The sequence below is a fragment of the Callorhinus ursinus genome, unplaced genomic scaffold (assembly GCF_003265705.2).
Source record: "Callorhinus ursinus isolate GAN/ISIS: 27379988/994484 unplaced genomic scaffold, GSC_fseal_2.0 scaffold24, whole genome shotgun sequence".
NCBI lineage: Eukaryota > Metazoa > Chordata > Mammalia > Carnivora > Otariidae > Callorhinus > Callorhinus ursinus.
Genome location: NW_027397086.1, coordinates 6,834,792 through 6,853,874, shown reverse-complemented (window position 1 = coordinate 6,853,874; position 19,083 = coordinate 6,834,792). Strand labels below are relative to the sequence as shown.

Here is a 19,083-nt window from a genome sequence, read left to right as displayed (position 1 = left end):
TGGACCAATTCCTTGAAGACATAATCAGCCAAAACTAACACAAGAAGCAATAGATAATCTGAAGAGGCCTTTATCTATTAAAGAAATTGAATCAATATTTAATAACCTCCCCCCCAAAAAAGTACCAAGCCCACATGGGTTCACTTAAGGAAGAAATTATTCTTTATAATCTTTTCCAGAATATACAAGAGATTTAGAAACAGAGGGAATATTTCTTAAGCCATTACATGAGGCCAGCATTATGCCAATAACAAAAACAGACCAAGACCTTATAAGAAAATTCCAAATCAATATTTCCCATTAATACAGATGCAAAACTCCTTAACAAGGTATTAGCAGTTGAAATCTAACAATGTAAAGAAGAACTATACATCACAACCAAGTGGGGTTTATTTCAGATATATAAGGCTGGTTCAACATTTAAAAATCAATTAATATAATCTATCTTATCAACAGGCTAAAGAAGAAAAATCACTTGATCATATCAGTAGATGCAGAAAAAGCATGACAAAATCCAACACCCATTCCTACTAAAACTTCTCAACAAATGAGGAATTGTGGGGAACTTCCTTATTTTGGTAAAGAAAATCTACAGCTGACATCATACTTAAAGATCAGGAACAATGTAAGGATGTCTCCTTTCACCCCTGCTTTTCAACATTGTACTGGAAGTCCCAGCTAATGTAGTAAGACTAGAAAAGGAAATAAAAGGTATACAGATTGGAAAGGAAGAAATAAAACTGCCTTTGTTCATAGATGACATGCCAGTCTATGTAGAAAATCTGAAAAAATCCACACACACACACACACAAAACCCAAAATTCCTGGGACTAATAAGCAGTGATAGCAAGGTTGCAGGATACAAGGTTAAGGGGCACCTGGGTGGTTCAGTTGGTTAAGCAGCTGCCTTTGGCTCAGGTCATGATCCCAGGGTCCTAGGATGGAGGCCCACATCAGGCTCCTTGCTCAGCGGGGAGCCTGCTTCTCACCTGCCTGCTGTTCCCCCTGCTTGTGCTTGCTCTTTTGCTCTTTCTCTCTCTGTGTCAAATAAATAAAATTAAAAAAAAAAAAAGGATACAAGGTTAATAAATGGACAATTGCTTTCCTATATACCAGCACTGAACAAATGGTACTTGAAATTAAAAATACATTACCACAATCTCATTTACAATTGCACCCAAAACCATAAGATACCTTAGAAATAAATCTAACCAAAGAGGCAAAGAATTTGTACTCAGAAAACTATAGAATACTCATGAAAGAAATTGAGGAAGATACAAAGAAATGGAAAAACATTCCATGCTCATGGATTGGAAGAACAAATATTGTGAAAATGTCTATGCTACCTAGAGCAAGCTATACATTTAATTCAATCCTTATCAAAATACCATCCACTTTTCTCAAAGAAATGGAACAAAGAATCCTAAAATTTGTATGGAACCAGAAAAGACCCTGAATAGCCAGAGGAATGTTGAAAAAGAAAAGCAAAGCTGGTGGCATCACAATTCCGGACTTCAAGCTCTATTACAAAGCTACAATCATCAAGACAGTATGGTACTGGCACAAAAACAGACACATAGATCAATGGAACAGAATAGAGAGCCCAGAAATGGACCCTCCATTCTATGGTCAACTAATCTTCGACAAAGCAGGAAAGAATGTCCAATGGAAAAAAGACAATCTCTTCAACAAATGGTGTTGGGAAAGTTGGACAGCCACATGCAGAAGAATGAAACTGGACCGTTTCCTCACACCACACACAAAAATAGACTCAAAATGGATGAAAGACCTAAATGTGAGATAAGAATCCAACAAAATCCTTGAGGAGAACCCAGGCAGCAACCTCTTCGACCTCAGCCGCAGCAACTTCTTCCTAGAAACATCACCAAAGGCAAGGGAAGCAAGGGCAAAAATGAACTATTGGGACTTCATCAAGATAAAAAAAAGGAAACAGTCAACAAAACCAAGAGACAACCAACAGAATGGGAGAAGATATTTGCAAATGACATACACATCAGATAAAGGGCTAGTATCCAAAATCTATAAAGAACTTACCAAACTCAACACCCAAAGAACAAATAATCCAATCAAGAAATGGGCAGAAGACATGAACAGACACTTCTGCAAAGAAGACATCCAAATGGCCAACAGACACAGGAAAAAGTGCTCAACATCACTCAGCATCAGGGAAATACAAATCAAAACCTCAATAAGATGCTACCTCACACCAGTCAGAACGGCTAAAATTAACAAGTCAGGAAATGACAGGTGTTGGCAAGGAAGCAGAGAAAGGGGAACCCTCCTACACTGTTGGTGGGAATGCAAGCCAGTGCAGCCACTCTGGAAAACGGTATGGAGGTTCCTCAAAAAGTTGAAAATAGAGCTACCCTATAACCCAGCAATTGCACTACTGGGTATTTACCCCAAAGATATAAATGTAGTGATCCGAAGGGGCACGTGCACCCCAATGTTTATAGCAGCAATGTCCACAATAGCCAAACTATAGAAAGAGCCTAGATGTCCATCAACAGACAAATGGATAAAGAAGATGTGGTATATATATACACAATGGGATATTAGGCAGGCATCAAAAAAAATGAAATCTTGCCATTTGCAATGACATGGATGGAACTAGAGGGTACTACGCTAAGCGAAATAAGTCAATCAGAGAAAGACAAGTATCATATGATCTCACTGATCTGTGGAATTTGAGAAACAAGACAGAGGATCATAGGGGAAGGGAGGGGGAAATGAAACAAGATGAAACCAGAGATGGAGACAAACCATAAGAGACTCTTAATCTCAGGAAACAAACTGAGGGTTGCTGGAGTGGAGGGGGGGATGGGAGGGAAGAGGTGGCTGGGTAATGGACACTGGGGAGGGTATGTGCTATGGTGAGCACTGTGAATTGTGTAAGACTGATGAATCACAGACCTGTAGCCCTGAAACAAATAATACATTATATGTTAATAAAAAAATAACAACAAAAAAATACATTACCATTTATATTAGCACTCCCTCCCAAATGAAATACTTAGGTATTAAATCTAACAAAATATGTACAAGATCTATATGAAGAAAATTACAAAATTCTGATGAAAAATATCAAAGAAGTATTACATAAACAGGGATATATTCAATGTTCACAGAAAAGAGGAGTCAATACTGTGAAGATGCCAGTTCTTCCCACCTTGACTTATAGATTCAACATAATCCCAACCAAAACCCCAGCAAGGGGTGCCAGGGTGGTTCAGTCAGTTGAGTGTCCGGTTCTTGGTTTTGGCTCAGACTGTGATCTCATGGGTGGTGTGACTGAGCCCCTTGTCAGGCTCTGTGCTCAGCAGGGAGTCTGCTTGGGGATTCTCTCCCTCTACTCCTCCCTCCACTCTCTCTCTCTAAAATAGGTAAAGAAATCTTAAAAAAACAAAACAAAACAAAAAACAGGGGCGCCTGGGTGGCTCAGTCAGTTAAGTGTCTGCCTTTGGTTCAGGTCATGATCCCAGGGCTGTGGGATCGAGCCCCACATTCTCCCTCTCCCTCTGCTGCTCTCCCTGGCTTGTGTTTGCTCTCTCTCTCTCTGTCAAATAAATAAATAAAATCTTAAAAGAAAAAAACAGCAAAATATTTTGTGGGTATTGATAAACTGATTCTAAAGTTGATATGGGGATATAAAAGACCCAGGATAGCCAACACTACCAATATTGAAGGAGAAGAACAAAGTTCAGGGGACTAGCACTAACTGATTTCAAGAATTACTGTAAAGATCCAGTAATTAAGACAGTGTGATATTGGAAAAGAACAAATAGATCAATGGAATAGAAGAGAGAGCCCAGAAATAGACCAACAAAATAGTCAACTGATCTAAGACAAAAGAGTAAAGGCAATATGATGGAACAAAAATAGTCTTTTCAACAAATGGTGCCAGAACTGAATATCCACATGTAAAAAAATGAATCTACACAAAGACCTTACACCTTTCACAAAAGTTAAGTCAAAATGAAGCATAGGCCTAAATGTCAAACACAAAACTATGAAACTCCTAGAAGATAACATAGGAGAAAACCTTGATGACGCTGGGTATGACAATGACCAAAGGCATGATCCATGAAAGAAATCACTGATAAGCTAGACTTCATTAAAAATAAAAACTTCTCATCTGCTACAGACAATTTCAAGAGAATGAGAAGACAAGCTATAGACTAGAAGGAAATACTTGCACAAGACACATCTGATGAAAGACTATATAAGATATAAAAGAAACTTTTAAAACTCAACAAAAAGAAAATGAACAACCCAATTAAAAAATAGGCAAAAGACTTGAACAGACACCTCACCAAAGAGGATATACAGATGGCAAGTAGGCAAAAGAAAAGATGCTCAATGTTGTATGTCCTTACAGAATTGCAAATTAAAACAACAATGAAATACCACTATACACCTACTATCCAAAACACCAAAATCCAAAACACTGACAATGCCAAATGCTGATAAGGATATGGAGTAATAAATACTCCCCCATTCCTTGCTGGTCAGAATACAAACTGGTATAGCCACTTTTTTTTTTTTTTAAGACTTTTATTTATTTATTTGAGAGACAGCGAGCATGAGCAGGGGTGGCGGTAGGAGCAGAGGGGGAGGGAGAAGCAGACTCCCTGCTCAGCAGGGCTCTATCCCAGGACTCTGGGATCATGACCTGAGTCAAAGGCAGACGCTTAACTGACTGAGCTACCCAGGTACCCCTGGTATAGCCACTTTTGAAGACAGTTTGGCAATTTCAAAAAAAAAACTAAATATATTTATACCATATAATCCATCAATTATACTCCTTTGTATTAACCCAAATGAACCGAAAATTTACATCCACACAAAAATGTTGATGTTTACAGGAACTTTATTCATAATTGCCAAAACTTGGAAGCAATCAAGATGTCTTTCAGTAGGTGAATGGATAAGCTGGTATATCTAGACAATGGAATATTACTCATTGCTAAAAATAAATAAGCTATCAACCCATAAAAAGACATGGAAAAAACTTAAAATGCCTATCAGTAAGTGAAAGAAGCCAATCAAAAAAGGTCACATACTTACTATATGATTCCAACTGTATGACATCTGGAAAAGGCAAAACTATGGGGTCAGTAAAAATATTAGTAGTTGCCAGTTGTTAGGAGGGAGCAAGGAATGAACAGGCAGAACACAGAGAATTTTTAAGGCAGTGAAACAATTTTGTACGATACTGCAATGGTAACACATGTCATTATACATTTGTCAAAATCCACAGAATGCACAACACCAAGAGTGAACCCTAAAGTAAACTATGGATTTTGGGTGATAATGATGTGTCAGTATAGGTTCATCAGTTGTAACAACTGCACCACTCTGGTGCTTGATGTTGACAGTGGGGGAGGTTATGTATGTTGGGGACAGGGGGTATGTGAAAAGTCTCCGTATTTTACACTCAATTTTGAAATGAACCTAAAACGGCTCTAAAAAAATAAAATGTATTAATTAAAATATGTATGAAAGAAAAAAATACCAATTTTCTAAGTTTTCAAGTATTAATAGTTATTGCCTTCGGAAGCCTAGAGAAAAATGAGAGGTTACAATTTTTATAAAGAAGAAAACTATATATTCAGAAATGTGTAAGTTAAAGGCTCCCTAAAAATTGCTTAAATTAATTAATCTCTGCCATCTTACTCAACGGGCACTTGTGATTTTAATGTGAATGGTGAACATGTAAACTTTTAGAAAGTGTGTTAATTTTGGTGTCACATATCTCCTGGACAAGATCTTTATATAAAAGGTTAATAGGGCTGCTTAGAGAGGCCTACTAGAAGCCACTACAAACAGGAAATCAGACCAAAGTGGTCTCAATGGTCCTGTGTCCATCCATGTTATTATAATCAGCTCCTGAAGATTTTAATGGCCTGAATTTTTTTTAGAAGGGGGAGGGGCAGAGGGAGAGGGAGAAAGGGAATCTTCAGCAGGCTCCAGACCCAGCACAGAGCCCAAGGCAGAGCTCAATCTCATGCTCAATCTCACACCCTTGAGATCATGACCCTGGGATCATGACCTGAGCTGAAATCAAAAGTTGGACGTTTAACTGACTGAGCCACTCAGGCACCCCTTGATGGCCCGAATTTTAAATGATGAAGTCTTCATAACCCAACTCTGAAAAAGTCTGTCCTAAGGGATATAGTCATCGCCAACATTCTCTGAACACTGGCAATGCCCTTGAGATAAATGAAAGTGCTTTAGTGAAGACAGTAAACAGGTAATAAAAAGAGAGGGCTCTGGATGCCTGGGTGGCTCAGTCAGTTAAGCGTCTGCCTTCAGCTGAGGTCATGATCCCAGGGTCCTGGGACTGAGCCCCACACTGGGCTTCTTGCTTGGTGGAGAGTCTGCTTCTCCCTCTCCCTCTGCCTGCTGCTCCCAAAGCTTATGCTCTCTCTCTGTCAAATAAATAAATAAAATCTTAAAAAAAAAAGAGTGAGCTTTGGAGCCACAAAAATAAAACCACCTATAAAAAAATCTGAATTAGATTACTGGTTCTGTCTTCTGAATCCTGAAAAAGTTATTTAACTTCTCCACATCTCAGTTTTCTCATTTATATAAAAGAGGAAATGGGGGGCCCCTGGGTGGCTCAGTGGGTTAAGCGTCTGCCTTCGGCCCAGGTCATGACCCCAACGTCGTGGGATTGAGCCCCCCCCCCCCGCGTCGAGCTCCCTGCTCCACGGGAGTCCTCTTACCCTCTGCCCCCGCCTCCTGGCTTGTTTTCACACACTCTCCCTCTCTCTCAAATAAATAAATAAATATCTTAAAAAAAAAAAAAGAGGAAATGGCAATACCAATTTAATAAGAATATTGTAAGAATTCAAAGTAACAGTTTTGCAAAGCACCTACCATAGGGTCTGACCCATGGTGGTTCCATCGCTTCTTGTCTAATCTACATTGCCATCTTTACCCTTGATGGGATCCATGGGAAGGCAAGATGGAAGAGAAAAAAATAGGCCTTCAGATATATGTATCTAAAGAAATTATCCAAAATCCTTGGCTTTAATTATACAATCAAGTGATTAACATTGGGTCAGTCTCTTTTTCACCAAAAAAAAAAAAAAAAGAGCATATTCCTGCAGCCATAGGAGTAATGGTTTAGGGTCTGTGCCTTAATTCCAATCCTGCCCATGTGATTTTACCCTTTTCCCTAGCAGACACTGGCACCTGACTATTTTTGCCTACCCAAGAAATAAGGAGGTCCAGAAGCTTTGGAGAGCCAAGCTAATTTGCCCCAAAAGGAAAAAAAAACTATGTCCAAGTCATGGCAGAAAAAGGAGGAAAAAAAAAAACAAAAAAAAAAACAATCCAGCTGGTTAATAAAGGAAACTAGCAGACTAAATTCCTATTTTTCATTGCAAAGCCCCTGGGTGAAGACTAAAATCTAGCAAGGCAAACCCTACACTGCACAGGAGTAAGAAAGCAGCTCTATTTCCACACAATTAGGTATTCACAGGCTTCCATCTTATGACATAACTCTTCATTTCCAAGGCCTACAAATATCCCGTCTACACAGTCTCATTAGCTTGGAGCTCTCGTTTAGCTCTAAGGTGAAGGGTATGATTTGGAAAGTTAAGGTATAGTAGAGTTCCTGTACCAGCCTCAGCCACTGCCTGACTGTGATTCTTAAGAATCACTTCTTCTCGGGGTGCCTGGGTACTACAGTTGGTTAAGCGTCTGCCTTTGGCTCAGGTCATGATCCCAGACTCCTGGGATAGTGCCCCAGGTCGGGCTCCCTGCTCAGCAGGGAATCTGCTTCTCTCTCTTCCTCTCCCTCTGTGTGTGTGCTCTCTCTCTCTCTCTAGCTCTCACTCTCTCTCAAATAGATAAATAAAATCTTTAAAAAAAAGTTACTTCTCCTCTCTTTCAACATTTCTTTTCTGCAAAATAGGGAAAATAGCATCCCCCTCACAGAACTGTTTTTCGTTTTTCCCACAGAACTGTTTTGAGAATTAAAAACCCATGTCAGAAGTGCCCAGAGTACAGTGCATGGCTCACAGTAGACAAAACGTATTAATTCCCTTTCCTCCTCCCTTTGATATAGCCTTGTGTTCCAGGGAGAAAGGAGGGCATGATTTTTCCCTTGCACAAAATTAACCAGTACCACAGCCAGGTCAGAGAGGGCAGGGCTGAACTCAGACTCTAGGTATCTTTTCCCATATATGAGTCCCGACTCCAAGTCGCACAGCAACACCTCACTTTTGAAGGCCACACTCTCACATTCAGAAGCTAAGTCTTACACTGCTATTATTTTAAGAACCACAATGAGCTCAGGGCTAGGCTGAGTAATGAGGTACAAATGCTTTGGGAACCTGTGGGTTCCCAGCATAACTAATGAGTACTATCAACTGCATTCTGTTCAAGATATGGACAGACAACTCCAAGTGGCCAACAGCTCTTTGAAAAATGCAGAGATAACAATCAGAGGAATACTATTTTTGCTCCTTCTTGTAGCCTCTCCTTTGGGAAATTTACATTTTATATAATAGTTATTAAAGGTCATTTGTGGTTTATTATCGTTCCATTTCATTAAAGGTTAGTATCACTAGGGAAGCTATATAATGTGGTAGAATAAGGGCTTTAGAATCAAGCTTTGATTCAAGTCCTAGCTCTGCCACTTCCTTGCTATGTGACACTGGACAAGTCGTAACTTCTCAGAGCCATTTTTCAAAGTTCAGGTTGCCCCTCCAGTGGGTTGTAAAACCAATTTACTGGCTTGCAAATAACATTTCTTTTAAAGTAAAAATGACACTACTTGTAATAAGGACAAGTACTATTTCATGAAACTATGGTTTCAGGTGTATATATATATATTCATATGTAGATACATACACACAAATATGTGTATAATGAGTTGCAATATAAAATCTTTCTACAGTGGAAAATGGTCAAAAAAACTGAAAGCCACTGGTCTTTATAAAATGAGACTATCAGGTGTGTATAATGTTATCTTCTGTATTTTTCACAGTACTTGAGAATTTGAAAAATAATGTGGGCCAAATATTAGCAATTAATCTTATTAGAATCAGAATATCTGAATACAACCTTATTTAAAAATACTGACAAGGTTCCTTTTTGCTGGTCAATTTCAGATTCCTTATTTTATTTTCTTCATGGCATGCTTTTCTGTTTTACTTCATTTTACTTTGTTAACTTATTTTCTGTTTTCTCACTAGAATGTAAGTTCCATTAGAATCTTTCCTGGGGGCACCTGGGTGGCTCAGTTGGTTAAGCAGCTGCCTTCAGCTCAGGTCATGGGATCCGCTCCCCATCAGGGCTCCCTGCTCAGCAGGGAATCTGCTTCTAACTGCCCATCCCCCTCCACTTGTGCCCTGTCTCTCGCTTTCTCTCCCTCAAATAAATAAATAAAATCTTAAAAAAAAAAAAAAAAAAGAAAAAGAATCTGGGGCCCCTGGGTGGTTCAGTCATTAAGCGGCTGCCTTCGGCTCAGGTCATGATCCCAGGGTCCTGGGATGAAGCCCTCCATCAGGCTCTGTGCTCTGCAGGAAGCCTGCTTCTCCCTCTTCCATTCCCCCTGCTTGTGTTCCCTCTCTTGCTGTGTCTCTCTCTGTCAAATAAATAAATAAAATCTTTAAAAAAAAAATCTTTTGTTTTGTTCTTGATCTCTCCTTAGCACCTAGATTTTACTCACTCACTTATATACATATACACATATATACCATAAACATATGGTATATGTATTCCTATATACATGTTTGTGGGTATGTATCTGCCAAATGAGAAATGAAGATCAGTGCATTTGTTCCAGTATATTCCATTTAACTGCACTTTCAAAATAATATGATAAAGAATTTTCATACACAGGAATATCTCTGAATTGAGTTCAATAAGCAATTGTTCAGCTAAAAATCTATAAAAGGTCCAAGTTACTAATGGGCCAAGCTTTCCTCTGAGAATCTACTCATGAACTATATCTATCATAGGGCTATAGCTCCTGATGTCCACTGAAAGAATATTTGACTTGGAATCAATGCTTAGGCTAAAACCCACTGATCATCACCTATGAAGACCATGAAATTTGCCTCTAGTATAATGGATCTGGAGCTGAAAGAGACAGAGTTCAAATCCCCATTAAATCTTCTACATGCTGTGAGGTCTGAGGCAAGTTCCTTTATCTGTTAAATGAAGGTAATGGTACTTATACCATAGGGTTATTTTGAAAATTAGATAAGCTTATGTATATAAAATACCTGTCACAGTGTCTGGTACATAATAAAACCCAATAAAAATTATTATTATTATTCATTCTTTTTTCCAACTAATATTAATGTCTACTTTATTATAGGTCCTGAGTCTACACAAGGGCACAGACACAATTCAAGAGGAACTGGCTACAGTCCCTACCCATGAAGAGCTGAAAGTGTAATAGGAAAGATAAACCCATAAACAAAAAGTATCAAAGAATTACTAGGAGTGTAGTATCTACTATCTCATCCAAGAAGGCTGAAACGAATCTGCCCTTTTCCAGCAAACCTGATATTAGGGCCTGGTTAGTCTCTAGAGTTGATAACGTATATCAAAACCCTTCCAACTTATAAAATGGAATAGCTTCCGAGATGGGTCAGAGCAGCTCTGTAAAGAAGCCCTCATAAGACTGTCAGAAGAATGGTCAAGAATGATTGTCTTAATAGCCAAAAGGTAGAAGCAACTAGCGTTCATTGACAGATGAAAGGATAAATAAAATGTGGTATATATACAATGGGATATTATTCAGCCTTTAAAAGGAAGGAAATTGTGACACATGGTATAACATGGAGGAGCACAGTGAACATTATGCAAAGGGAAGGCAGTCATAAAAAGACAAGCACTGCTTATATGAGATATTTTGAGTAGTCAAATTCACAGAGACAGAAAGTAGAAATGTGGTTGCCAGGAGCTGGAGGGGAGGGAAGAGTAGGAGGTTAGTATTATATACAGAGTTTCAATTGGGGAAAAAGATGAAAAAGTTCTGGTGACGGATGGCAGTGATGGTTGTACAACAATGTGAATGTACTTAATACTACAGAACTGTAAAGTTAAAAATGGTTAAAATGGTAAGTGTTATGTATATTTTACAATTTAAAAAAGAATAATTGTTCTATGACTTATAGAAAGAGAGAAGGCACGCATCGTCTGTTCTCTGACTTTGGTCATTCGTATATCTAGTAGCATATCAAGCCAGCTTTTCCCAGGTTAAAACATGAGAAGAATTTCGGGGCAGTCCTCAAACACAGGACCCTGTATAATGTAGTCAACACCTAAGAAACCACAAATGCACAAACATCCAAACCCAGAATTTACAGCAAAATAGACAGTTTCTATACAGTGACTACAGGTTTATTTCTACAAGTGTAAGAAATGAAAAACAAAGTATTATATGTCTAAAAGCCAGTTAAGGATTATCTAAGCTAATTCCTAAAGAGATAAGTCCCCAGAAAAAAAATGACTGGCCCATGTGGAGTGGATTTCATCTATCAGTACCAAGGTCCCATAACACAACTTTACTGCCTGAAACTTAAAAAAAAAAATCATGTTAATGTGCATTAAACCAAACAACTTTTATATACTAAACAAAAATGTCACAACTGACAGTACTATTCAATGACCTGGTTTCCTAGTGGCCCAGACACATGGGAAATAAATCCCAAGGACCCTAGTTCAGACAGACTGGAGAGAGTAGACTCTGGCTGTCTTGCATGATTAAAGGCTATGTCACAGCTCAGTGGGGTCTATACTTTGGAAGCTTCCCCCCAGCAGTCCCCTATGTGACTAAAGACTGGGATAAGAGTGACAGCTTCACAAAGGGGATAATAAGAGATAAAGTTTCTTCCTAGTATGTTCAAAGACTCCAGAATTCAAAACTTAACTTCTCTTCTATCCATCCATCTAGTTTTCATTAAGAGCAATTTGTATCATCTAGGAAGCCAAATACACCTTTATTTTCACCTTATCAAACCCTAAAATAAAGGCCAGGGTATGGTGTGGACATAAACCTTGGTTAGGATCACAACATTCTCACATCAAATAATTGGTTTAAGTTTGGGCCAAGTTCATCAACAATAAGATGACAGGGTTCAGGCAAAGTCAGCTGCCTTCTTGCATTTCAGAAAGGCTAGCACTGCTCCTGACACTAGTACATAGGTGTAAGGAACCTCTCGGTGGTTAATGCCACCAAACAAAAGCAACACCTTCAAAGTCTCTCTCAGTGACTAGAGGCAGCCAGACACTCAAACTGCCAGTCCTGAATTACGGCCTCTGAATGGTGAGGGCTTCACATTTCACTGATCAGGGCACAGCCCAATCAGAAGACAAACCCCTGCACTGCCAGGGACCAGCAAATCCGCTTTCTTCCAGAGTGCACATGACTGAATGTGCTTCTGTCCATCATCTGGGTCATATATAGTTCAATGCGAGCTGAGCAGACAGGGCTGCAAGGAAATCTGGCGCGGTTCAATACCTCGTCTAGCCTGGGTTCCAGTATCTAATTTTTTTTTACTGACAAACTCATTTCTCTACCGGGACAGGATGCTGTGCTGGCTGGAAGTTCCATTTCTACAGCAAGAATCCTATCTGGAAACACAGAAGTTGTCCTCTAGCCACAGCAGCTCGAACTTTTTTGATTGTTGTTGCTGCTTTCTCCCATCACCCCCACCCCCTTTTGACAAAGATCCAACTGTAAAAAGTCTTACGTAACAGTTCAGGACTACTTCGGTTCTTTTACTGGGTAAGCACTTTCAATTTTTTTTTTAAACTAAAAACCATTTTAACATTGAATCTGTTGAGAAGCTTAACTAAAATCTTTTAAGTAATTTGTGTAGTGAAATACTGTCAGTGGATTTTTTTAGTCTCATTTCTGCACGTGCTCCTTTGTTCTCAGAACAGAAGCTTTTTATACACACCCCATAACGCAGCTGGAGAGAGTTATGAAGTCAGTTATTATAAGGAACACAAAGGTTGTTTTGCATTCTTTGCCTTTAGATAATTAATTTTGTATTTGTTTTCTTAAAACAGAGTAGTTAAAAGAGGGAGAAATTCAAAAAAGAATAAACTGTTGGAGAAAAAGTTTGAAGTCTTTACCACCTTTTCTATCTGTAGTTTTGTGTGGCCAAACACTTGTGCTGCCTGGGGCGGTGGGGGTAGTGGCAAGCGTAGACAGAGAGGAACTAAGCCAGACATGGACAAAGGCATGAGCCAAAACCAGACAGTCCTGGCCGTTCGATAGGCCAGCAGTGGGTGAGACAGGTCAGCCAGCTGCAGGGGCGGGAGGGGGGGGGAAGGGGCATGGATGTGTGAGGTGCTCATGCGTGCGATCGTGACTAGATTCTGAAACTGCCAGCCATTTTCCCAGCTATGCTTTGTGCAATCTAAAGGAATGCATCTCCTCTGAAGCAGTCTAGCCAGAGCCCAGTGATAGAGAGGAGTGTGATGAATACCACAACATATGGAATCAGAAAATACTGGGATCTGGGGTGGGCAAGAGGGAATGCAAAGGGTGTGGAAATTTTTTAGTGATCTGGAATGTGTTGAGTGACAGGAAGTGCCCCAAGCTTCCCCCCCCCCCCCCCGCCGCCCGCAACTCTTCTCAGTCGCGCCTGCTTTTGTCTAACTCTTGTAATCTACACACTACTGCTTACAAAGCTGTCTGAGTTTAAGACAAAAAGAAACATAAAAGGCTCTCCGTTCCATAGTACCTGTGATATGGAAGGAGTGTAAAAAAGCATGGCACTTCTAGCCTATGGACATTTTCTCAGGTATACAAGACAAAGATAAAATAATTTCCCAAGGATAAAAGAGAATTATGACTTCAAGTCTGGCTTCCAAATCTGATTTTAAAAAATCCTGATTCTGCTATACTTACAAATGCTTAAGTTGGTTCTTAATTTGAATAAGGCTTGTTTGTTTGGTTAGTATACTGCATTTGAAGTTGTTTCTATTTTCTTTGTATAAATTTGGACTTTGGGGGGAAAATGTAAATAAGTAGAATGCACACACACAAAAAAGGATTTTTCCCTTCACTGGTTAAAAAGCATTTTCAAGGGTTGGTTTCTTGGAAAAAGCAGCTTTCTCATTTTGTATGTATACTATAAAGAGAACTTTATGTCATAATAAATGTAAGGTAGAAAACTTTTGACAGAAAATAATACAGTGTTTCTAAGTGAAAAACAACTTAGCATTTTCCCAAACTTCCATATTAGCAACAGAAACACTAAAACTTGGGAGAAAAGTAGCCAAATAATTGAATGGTTAACCCTACTTTTGGAGGATAAAATGGAAAATTAAGTGTGAATGAAATGATACTTGGGAATGTTTCTACCTTCTACCACAAAGGATGTTAGTGGTCAGCCTAGGAGTTAATCTTTCCTAGTGTGGCTCTGAGCCTTCATGCCGAGCAGACATTATTCACATGACGATTCGAAAAGTCCATTCATATATCTCACTACCTGGATTTGAATAGAAACCAGACAGCAATTCTTTAGTTCCAGCCACCATTCGCCCCACTGGACAATAGCGATTTGTTAGCACAGAGTCACAGGCTGTGGGACACAAAGCTTGGAGCTGCAGAAAGATGGGGGATTCAGAGAACAGGAAATTACAGGCCCGATACACTCCTGGCAGCTCTGAGAATACAAAAAAAAAAAAAAAAAAGGCAACACAGCGATGCCATGTTTAAGAGCTACTTCTAGCTTTTTTAACCACCTCCAATGTCATAAAAGCTCTATTGTTGGAGTACATAAAGTCACGAGTCCCATGTGCTCTCTTTTCTCACTATAGGGAACTTCATTCAATGCCCTGGCACAGTCAGAAAAATCAAAAGCATCCAGAGTTGATTAGTTGTAAGCTTTGATAGAAAGGAGAAGAATATTTTGCAAATAAAATGTCAGAGAAGAAATATGCTAAGTAACACAAGTGACACATAATTAGTATCTTTTACAAATTATTTCATAAGACCAATCAAAATGAAACCAAATATACCAAGACTCCAGGGAAACAAATTTTTCTTCAAAATATCATATAAAATCTATTATTTAATTCAATCACAAGTTTCTCCAAAAGATATATATCAATTTAAAAACTAATCTTACATAGAATATTTCTGAGTTCTGAGTTGTATTTTCCAAAACAAAGAATTAAAATCAAAGCCCTAAGGATTTATTTTGGCATATCAGAAAGGAAAACTACATTTTCTTTTGTTGGTTATCAAATTATTGTAGCTCTATGACTAAATTTAGAAACTGCCTCTACTTTCCTTTCTTTAGACCTAAAAAATAAAATTAATGGACATTCTAGGTGAGGGGAGAGACGTATTTCTCCAATCTCAGTCAATGAGCACAGGTTCCCATCCAGGCCCTCATGTTGCAACCTGAGCACCAACAGGCCAGAATGGTGTCCATTTCAACAGGAGGAGACCCTACACAAGGAAGTTATAAATGGTTTTGTTCTCCAGCCTTTCTTCTGTGATCCATTCACAGACACAAATCCTAAATGATATCATACCTGAAATATTCATCAAATGAGACTATAAATGATCAAAAAGTGTCTTGGAAACATGTACTGTTCTACTTTGGTCCCATGGCCTTAAGACGAATGCCTGCTAAATTTAATGCTGCTGGAAAACAAATCAGCAACTTTTAAACTACCAATTACTGGATCTCTTCAAATTCTATCATTACCCACCAAACACAAGCATTCGTTATGACCTCAAACTGTGCTGCTGTTCAGTACAGTAGCCACCAGCTACATGGGCTATTTTTATCTGAATTTAAATTAAACAAAATTAAATAAAATAATTTCATTTCTCCAGTCATGCTAGCTACATTTCAAACACTCACTAGCCCCATGTAACGAGTGGCTATCATACTGGACAGCACAGATATAGGATATTTCTATGAGAAAGTACTACTGGGGGCGCCTGGGTGGTTCAGTCGGTTAAGTGTCTGCGTCGGCTCAGGTCATGATCCCAGGATCCTGGGACTGAGCCCTACATCGGGCTCCCTGCTTAGTAGGGAGTCTGCTTCTGCCTCTGTCCCTCCCCTCCGCTCATGCTCTCTCTCTGGCTCTCTCCAATAAATAAAATCTTAAAAAAAAAAAGTACTACTAGACAGCAATAATCTAGACTCTGCTCAATCCAGAACACCTATCTTCAACTACACATCCAGCTGGACATGAAAGAAATTAATCTCTAAGTAAAAAATATGACAAGTATGACAAGGCAGCTAGCACCATGATACTTGAGATATGTGTAAAAAAGCATTTTGATACCAAAGGTTTCTTTTTTCTTGGTCCACAATAAAGAGGTTATGAAGAATATTAAGGCAGTAGTGGCAGACAGGTAAGAGTTGCCAGAGTAATTAAAATGTTCCAGGATGGTACTTAGTATCAAAAAGTTCTTCCTAGGGGCACCTGAGTGGCTCAGTCAGTTAAGGGTCTAACCCTTTATACCAACTCAGGTCTTGATCTCAGGATCATGAGTTCAAGCCCTCAGTGGGCGTCGTGGAGCCTATTTAAAAATAAAAAATAAAAATCAAGAAAAAAGAAAGTTCTTCCTAAACATATGAAGCAAATAATTCTATGGTCTCCTTCACATGACTATATGGAACAGCAAAGAACAAGGGTCTTGAAATAAGTCAGACCTGGGTTTGATTACTAGTACCTACCCTACTAGCTGGAGAATATTTGGCAAATTAATCCACCTCTCTGAGATTTAGTATCCTTATCTACAAAATGGGGAAACAGATAACCTGCATGAGGTATGGAAGGACTCACAATAAAGTATATAAAGCAAGGGCGCCTGGGTGGCTCAGTCGGTTAAGCGGCTGCCTTTGGCTCAGGTTATGATCCCAGGGTCCTGGGATCGAGCCCCATGTCAGGCTTCCTGCTCAGCAGGAAGCCTGTTTCTCCCTCTCCCACTCCCCCTGCTTGTGTTCCCTCTCTCGCTGTCTCTCTCCCTGTCAAATAAATAAATAAAATCTTTAAAAAAAATAAATAAAGTACATAAAGCATCCAGAGTAAGGTGCCAGGCATGTAGTGGGAATTTTAAAAAGGGTAGCTTATTATTTATTAATATATTTCCCCCCTAAATCTTTATAATGTGACTCCTTGTAGATAGACAAATACTATTCAACACACAAAGCAAGCTGTCATAAACAGATATCCTAAAATACTAACACTGGCCATTCAGTAAATCAGCTGGAATAAAATGGAAATATTTGTATGCTAGACAGCTTTCCCCAGCCAATATGTGACCACACTGCTCCATGAAGCCTGGCTTTTATACTAGAACAATCTCATGTCATACTTGGCTGAAATAACCAGCAAAGTCCCTGTGTGTTTAGAGTCTTATATTTATGGATTTGAGCTTAGGTTTTATATAGAAGGACAGTGTTCTATAGCTAAAAAGTAACTCTACCAAGGGATGCATACATTGTTGGGTGAATATAAAAAAAAAAAAAGGCTTCCAAATAGGGAATCAGATGCCTGTTTAAGAAAATGGAAAAAGTTATTTTATTTTATTCTTTTTAAGATTTCATTTATTTTATTTGTCAGAGAGAGAGAAACCACAAGCAGGGGGAGTGGCAGACAGAGGGAGAAGCAGGCTCTCTGCCAATCAAGGAGCCCGATGCAGAACTCGATCCCATGACCCTGGGATCATGACCGGAGCCAAAGGCAGACGCTTAACTGACCGAGCCACCCAGGTGTCCTGGAAAAGGTTATTTTAGAAATGCAATGATAAGAAACCTCATTCTCCCTTGCTGAGATGACTGAAGCACAAAGAAAAACTGTAAATAAAAATCTTTTTTTCAAGTACTGGACTGAGGCTTTTTTTCAAGGAACATTTAAGTAACTCAGATTATATAATAGTAATAATGAACTGGTAAAACATCCAATGCCTTATTGCCTTTAATTATTGTGAACTTGGTATCTGGTCAAGACCAGATGCAATGAGTGGTGCCTCCCCAAGTCTTTAGTGGTTAAAAAAAAAAAAAATCCAAGTGATTCCTTCATGACCACATCTTAACTTTCAAATATACCATTAAAATAAATTGGACATGATAAACATGGATATGAGGTTCTTAAATTTTGATGTCATTCTCAACCCATCCTATGCCTGCTAGGTGCAAGAATCATGGGTCTTAGTGTCAAGTGAACATGGGTTGGAATCCTGTTTCTGCTACTTATTTACTACGTGATCCTGAATAAGTCAATTCCTTTCTTTGTCTCAGACTCTTTATGCATAAAATATGAATATTAAAGCCTTCCTGCCAGTCATTTTAAAGATCAAGGATCATATACATAAAGCATCTTGAACATCCTGGCACATGGAAACCACTCATGGAAATGTCAATTCTGTGAAAACACAGTAAGGTCTTGAGGTCTGGTTCACTGTCTGACTCTTCCCAAACATAAATGGAAATAGAAGGGTTCCAGGCTGATTTATAGCACAGGCCATTCTTTGTTTAAATTTTAATTAAAACAAACATGAAGATAAAAGCTGTCAACACTGCACAAAGAGTCTTAAGTCTTAGAAACATAAATATTAGGGGCACCTGTGTATGCTGTCAGTTAAGCATCCGACCCTTGGTTTTGGCTCAGGTTGTGATCTCAGGGTCTTGAGATAGAGTCCCACATTGGCCCTGAACTCAGTGCAGAGTCTGCTTAAGACTCTCTCTCCCTCTACCTCCACCACTCCCTGCCCCCCACACTCTCTCTAAAATAAATAAATAAATCGGGACACCTGGGTGGCTCAGTCGGTTAAGCATCTGCCTTGGGCTCAGGTCATGATCCCAGAGTCCTGGGATCAAGTCCCGCATTGGCTCCTTGCTCAGTGGGGAACCTGCTTCTCCCTCTGCCTGCTGTTCCCCCTGCTTGTGCTCTCTTTCTCTCTCTCTCTCTCTGACAAATAAATAAATAAATAAATAAATAAATAAATAACATCTTTAAAAATAAATCATTTAAAATAGGAACATGAATATTAAATAAGTTGATTGAATAAATACAGGATAATTATCTGAAAAGTGAGGTAAAACCTCA

General features: G+C 39.0%; 2 protein-coding genes across 6 annotated transcripts in view; one reads left to right on the top strand and one right to left on the bottom strand.

Annotated features, from left to right (window-relative positions):
• Nucleotides 1-19,083, bottom strand: part of NR6A1 (nuclear receptor subfamily 6 group A member 1) — a 222,642-nt gene that overhangs the window by 102,643 nt on the left and 100,916 nt on the right. The window lies entirely within an intron of this gene.
• Nucleotides 12,755-19,083, top strand: part of OLFML2A (olfactomedin like 2A) — a 142,124-nt gene continuing 135,795 nt past the window's right edge. The window contains exon 1 of the mRNA XM_073905751.1: nt 12,755-12,778. The gene's annotated coding sequence lies outside the window, so the exon portion shown is untranslated. The remainder of the gene's footprint in view (nt 12,779-19,083) is intronic.